Consider the following 6,767-nt stretch of genomic DNA (forward strand, 5'->3'; position numbering starts at 1 on the left):
ACCTTATAGCAGTCTGAATTTCACAGGACAGGCAATGGGAGAGGTCACAGGTGGGGAATGTAGCTTGTTTTAGTCTGCTTGGGCTACCATAGTGATATACCATAGGCTGGGTGGGTTAAACAACAGGCACTTATTTCTCCTAATTCTAGAGGCTAGGAAGTCCAAGATCAGGTTGCTGGCAGATTTGCTTCTTGGTAACAGCCCTCTTCCTTGTTTACAGACCACTGCTTTCTCACTGTGTCTTTACATGGCAGAGAGAAGAAGCTTTGGTGTCCCTTCCTTTTCTTGCAGAAGCACTAATCCCTTTAGGTGGAGGGGGTGTTCCATCCTCATTATCTCATCTCGCAATGGCCCCTTCTCCTAATACCATCACATTGTGGGGTGAGGACTTTAACATGTGAACACAGGTGGGGCACAAACGCAGCTCTAAACATTCATTCCGTAACATAGCGAATGAATTGGCCATATCTTGTTAGAGTAGTAATTGTACATCCAAAACTGCCCAGCAGGCAACTGCTGCACCAGCCCAGTTCTTTGCAGAGACTCACGTAGGCTCAAGATTTGGTTTATAAAGGCATCAACTTCAAGGTGGTTGTTAAAGTCAAGGAAATACTAAGATGCTACACATAAAGAATATAGAGTGAATAAAGAAGAGGGTCAAAAATCGTGGGGGCTCCAAGGTGCAGACAGAGAAAGAGGAATGTGCTTAGGAAACAATAAGACTCTGTTCGAGAGGGAGGGGGAGAACAGGATTGCAGAGTCAGAGAAGCAATTCTAAGAGAAGAGAACTCTAAGGATTGGGAAGGGCTATCCAGGAAGCCCCAAGAAATTGATGCACCCTCTAGGCCTTCCTATTGGCTGTCTCGGTTGCTTAAAATTTCATCTCATCACCCCATATGATGGCAACCTGGTGGTGGAAATAGGCAAGAGTATCTTGACTCAGCTTAGTTTTGGTTCAGATGTTCTACTTATCATTACCACCAGCAAATTCTGTAGCCCCTCAAAACCATAATGTTGTCATCTACAAAAATCAGGATACTATTTCTAGCCACGTCTTCTTCACAGGGTTGTTGATATTGAATGAAACCATATGTGTACTTATTAAAATGTTATGTCTGCAAAGTGATAATATTTTAAAAGTCTCCTGCTAAGCTGCAGCATTGTGACTGAGAAGAGTTTATTATCATCCATAATCACATTTATAGATAATTAATTCTCATCAGCTCCTCTCAGTGATGGAACGTATGCTTGGCTGATCCCAGGAAAAGTCCATGGCAGGAAATACAAAGCTGGGCATCAGAAAGACACTCAGGAGACGGGGGACAACAAAGAACAGGGGCTGTGGAAGAGGAAACTTGTCCTGGGCCAGGCTTAATGGAAATAGAACCTGTCATGAATTCACTGCATCCCAAAGCCACTGCGATCTTTGTGAAAGGAAAGGTGGCCCTTTGAACTTAAGTTACAAAGAAGTTACATTTAATCGGCACATGCAATAGAATAGGCCCTTTAAAAGAAATAATAGCTTAACTGTTGGCACAATTACCAGCAGGTTTTCAGAAAGGACCTTTCAAAAAACTTCTAGCCAAACAATCAAAAGTAAGTGTTACAACTCTCAGACCTTTGGATGACAGAATTACTGAACTCAGGAAGGAGAAACATTTCTCACCCTGGGACCTCTTGGTAACCTGACTGTGGAAAACATGCCAAATAAACAAAAGCACCAACTTTAGACAACATAAGTTGCCAATTTCCCCTTGAAGACTATCAAATGTTTTAGACTGAATGGACCAAATGTATGCTCAAGTTAGGTAAAGAGAGTATGTTGTAATATTTTTCATTTTTCTTGCTCTGTTCATTATTAATGTATTATAACAAAAATGAAAGTGATAAGTAAGACAAAATATAGACTACATGTCTTGAAGGTCAAATTAGTTCCGACTAAGGCAGCTGCTATTAGGGAATTTCCCATAAAGGGATTTAAATCTTCCAGCCCTGGGCATAAGAAGACAAGGAATTATTGATGTAGAAATAAATAAAAGAAGAATAGGGAGATGCTCTGCCAAGTGAAAGATTCTAAGCAGAGCCAACTTTTCTTGAAATCATGTATTCATTCATAAAACAAATCCACACTGCAATTATTAACTGAGCCCTTTTATGTTCCAGACACGTTTCCAAAGCAGGGGAGAGAGCAGGAAGCACTTTGGAAGGGGCCCCTGCTTTTATGAAGCTCATAGTATAGTTGGGAAGGCTTAGATCAATCAAGTTATTAAACAAAGCATCACCTGATTGAACAGACAATGCAGTGTTGGATGGAGATGAATGAAAGGTCATTTGGGCCTATAAATACTGTTAGTGTGTTTAGCATCTCCTTTCCCTCTGATTCGGAGAAGGCAATGGCACCCCACTCCAGCACTCTTGCCTGGAAAATCCTATGGACGGAGGAGCCTGGTAGGCTGCAGTCCATGGGGTCGCTAGGAGTTGGACACGACTGAGCGACTTCACTTTCACTTTTCACTTTCATGCATTGGAGAAGGAAATGGCAACCCACTTCAGTGTTCTTGCCTGGAGAATCCCAGGGACGGGGGAGCCTGGTGGGCTGCCGTCTATGGGGTCGCACAGAGTCGGACATGACTTAAGTGACTTAGCTTAGCTTAGCTTCCCTGTGATTACTACTTGTCTCACGCATATGTGCATTCTAAGTCGCTTCAGTCTTGTCTGACTGACTCTTTGCAACTCTATGGACTGCAGCCCACCAGGCTCCTCTGTCCATAGGATTCTCCAGGTAAGAATACTGAAGTGAGTTGCCATGCTCTCCTCCAGGGGATCTTCCCAACCCAGGGATCGAACCTGGATCTCCTGTATTGCAGATTCTTTACCATCTGAGCCACTAGCAAAGCCCATATGCCCCATACACTGTGACTCTATTCCAGCCTTCCTTTGGTTTTAAGAAAAATATTGAAAGGTTTGAGTTGATTGTCAGAAACTGAAGAAGCTCCTTGACTCAGCATAGAATCAAGTGCAAGTTCCATGGCAGCCAAAGTTAATCCATCAAATTAATGACATGTATAATCCATATTGTGCTTCATTGTAATTAACCTAAATGGTTCAGGTAAATCACTTTAATTTGTATTATATTGAAAGAATCAAATTATGTTTTTTTCTTTGCTTTTCTCTTTGTTGTTGCTCAGTCGCTGAGTTGTGTTTGACTCTGAGACCCCTTGGACTGTAGCATGCCAGGCTCCTCTGTCCTCCACTATCTCTGGAAGTTTGCATAAATTCATGTCCATTGAGTCAATGATGCTATCGAATTATTTCATCCTTTGCTGCCCTCTTCTCCTTTTGCCTTCAATGTTTCCTAGCATCAGGTCTTTTCTAATGAATTGGCTCTTCGTATGAGCTGACCAAAATATTGGAGCTTCAGCTTCAGCAACAGTCCTTCCAATGAGTATTCAGGGTTGATTTCCTTTAGGATTGACTGGTCTGATCTTCTTGCTGTCCAAGAGACTCTCAAGAGTCTTCTCCAGTACCATAATTCGAAGGCATCAGTTTTTCAGTGCTCAGCCTTCCTTATGGTCCAAGTCTCACATCTGTACATGACTACTGGAAAAACCATAGCTTTGACTATACGCACCTTTGTCAGCAAAGTGATGTCTCTGCTTTTTAATGCACTGTCTAGGTTTGTAATAGCTTTCCTTCCAAGGAGCAAATGTCTTTTAATTTCATGGCTGCAGGCACCATTCACAGTGATTTTGGAAACTAAGAAAGTAAAATCTGTCACTGTTTCCACTTTTCCCCTTCTATTTGCTATGAAGTGATAGGACTGGATGCCGTGATCTTAGTTTTCTGAATGTCGAGTTTTGAGCCAGCTTTTTCACTCTCCTCTTTCACCCTCAGCAAGAGGCTCTTTAGTTCCTTTTTGCTTTCTGCCATAAGGGTGGTATCATCTGCATATCTGAGGTTGTTGATAACTCTCCCAGCAGTCTTAATTCCAGCTTGTGATCCAGCCAGCCTGGCATCTCACATGAGGAATTCTGCATACAGGTTAAATAAGTAGGGTGACAATATACAGCCTTGTCTACTCCTTTCCCGATTTTGAACCAGCTCGTTGTTCCATGTCTGGTTCTAACTGTTGCTTCTTGACCCTGGTTTCCATGGTGGCTCAGTGGTAAAGAATCCATCTGCTAATGCAGGAGATGTGGGTTCAATCCCTGAGTTTAATCTTATCTATTGCTGACATCATAGCTTATGCTAGAAAACATCACTATTTCTCCAAGTTTCTACTCTCTGAAATTCCTTCCAAAATGATATGAGAAGGGAGTGATGCCTTGCATCCCTATCAGCAGAGCTGGAATGAATGAAGCTGAAGAGTCAAGACTCCATTTGCATGGACTCTTTTCAAGCAACTTTTTGGATTTATAATTATGTATTCTTTTTTCTTGACGATGGGGTCCCCCAAGCTGGAACCACCCTCAAAAGAGATTTAAACTAAAAAACTATATACCCATGAGAATAAAAAAGTTAACTAAAATATGTTCCTAGTATATCATCATGACATCACAGTACAAGACGTATTTGTTTGTGGGACGAGACTGTCCAGGGAGGAAGGGAAAAGTATATAAATAATCTTTACTGGTCTTTTTTACTTTTGCTTGGAGTGGAATTGTTTAAACGTTCAGTAATTCAACAAATAGTTACTGTGTGCTCAATCTGTGCCAATAGTGTTCTAGAAAACTTGGATTTATCAGGAAACAAAACAACTAATAATACTCGACTTGTGGAGCTTCTGATCTAGCAAGAGGGGAACGAACAATATACAGTAAGCATGATAAGTAAATATCTATTACCTTAGAAGGTGGTAAGTAACAATGGGGGAGGGGAAGGTCAGCAGGATAAGTCAGATTGAGAGTGTAGGGTGAGAGAAAAGTCACACATTCTTAGAAAAAGACAGCAGTCTCTTGGAGTAGTCTGTGTCTACCAGTGAATTCATGCCTCTGAAATTCTGCCAATTCTTAAACTTCATGTTCCCCCACACTATACAAGATTAATCTAAGAGTCTGCTCTCTTCTTGGCTTGGAGAGGCTGTGTGTGAGCTGCATAGCCCTCTCTCTCTGACCATAGAAAGCAAAACAATTGAGCTTGGTCTTTTAAATCTCTGAGATGCTAAGGAATTGATAGGTGTACAGTATCGGGTAGTAGACAGTTGGACAGAGCAGAACCCATTGAGAAGATGACATTTGAGCAGAGACAAGAAAGCTGAAAAGTTGGTCAAGCAAATAACTGGATACAGTTGTAAGAAGGGACGAAAGAGGACTTCACTCTTCCCTAGATCAGTTCCTGAGTGCTTTCTCAGCGTGAAGTTAGTGTTTAAAAACATGACCTTTTTAATGATGTAGTCCTTATATCATGCTTGGTATTTGATCAGGGAAAAAGGAATTTTTGTTCCAATACGAAAGAAAACTTGATGGTGCTAGACATACTGAGAGATGGGCTGTGGTCTCCCAAAAGATACCTTCCTGAGGAATTTCAAGGAAAATTTGATTATATTCAAATATCACTTTACTTACTGATGTTCAAATCATATCATCAAGTAACACGCAATTCCACTTGTATAGAGGTGTAATGCTACTGGGCTTCCCTGGTGGCTCAGTGGTAAAGAACTCACCTGCCAACGCAGGAGACATGGGTTTGATCACTGGTCCAGCAAGATCCCCTGGAGAAGGGAATGGAAACCCACTACAGTATTCCTGCCTGAGAATCCCATGGACAGAGGAATCTGGTGGCTACTGTCCATGAGGTCACAAAAGAGTTGGACACAATTTAGCAACTAAAACAAAATTTAAGAAGTTAATTTAATTAATACTCATAACTCTATAAACTTATATACATGCATCCCTATACACATGCATAAAAATTATATAAAATTTTTCATTTTACATATGAAGGACCTGAGGAACAGAGGGGTTTAGCAACTTACCAGAGTTATACATTTGGTAATAGCAGAGCTTGGGTTTCAAACTCAGGGAGTCCTGCTCTGGAGTCTGAACTCCCACAAGACTAGGATACTACTCTATGAATGCTTTTATGATTAAATACTGACATTTGCAAACTCAAAAATAGTTACTTTCTTCCAAGCAAAGGAAAAGTTTCTTCTCACCTTCTACCTATTGATTTGAAGTCACTGCATCACTATGTAGCCAAAAAAGTGGTTAAGTGTTGAGTGATTCAAAAGAAATGTCGAATACACAGACCCCTGATGTTGAGAAACATGAGACACTCTTTAACACAATAGACAAAACTTCCCTGGCCTTCTCAGGTACACAGAGTTAGCACTCTCTGGGAATTAATGATTTGCCTGTTGCAGGAAGGTAAGGGGACTCAGAGGACTGCTCTGTCAACATGGCTTGCAGTCTCAGGTTTTATGGTGATGCCATTAGTTTCTGGGTTGTCTCTGGCCTGTCATTGTTATCCAGGATCCTTCCTGGTGGCATGGGCATCACTCGACCAAGATGGATTTCAATGAGAAGGATTCTGGGAGGTTGGTAGGACATACGTACTGGCAGTTTCTCTTTCCTTTTGACTGTTCCTGAATGCTACCGGTTGGTGGCAGCTCATTGGTTCCACGTTCTTTATCGGTACCTCCTGTTTTAAGCAGAGAAGGCAATGGTACCCCACTCCAGTACTCTTGCCTGGAAAATCCCATGGACTGGTAGGCTGCAGTCCATGGGGTCGCTAAGAGTTGGACACGACTGAGTGACTTCACTTTCACT

This window comes from Bubalus kerabau, chromosome 1 (genome assembly GCF_029407905.1).
Source record: "Bubalus kerabau isolate K-KA32 ecotype Philippines breed swamp buffalo chromosome 1, PCC_UOA_SB_1v2, whole genome shotgun sequence".
Taxonomy (NCBI): domain Eukaryota; kingdom Metazoa; phylum Chordata; class Mammalia; order Artiodactyla; family Bovidae; genus Bubalus; species Bubalus kerabau.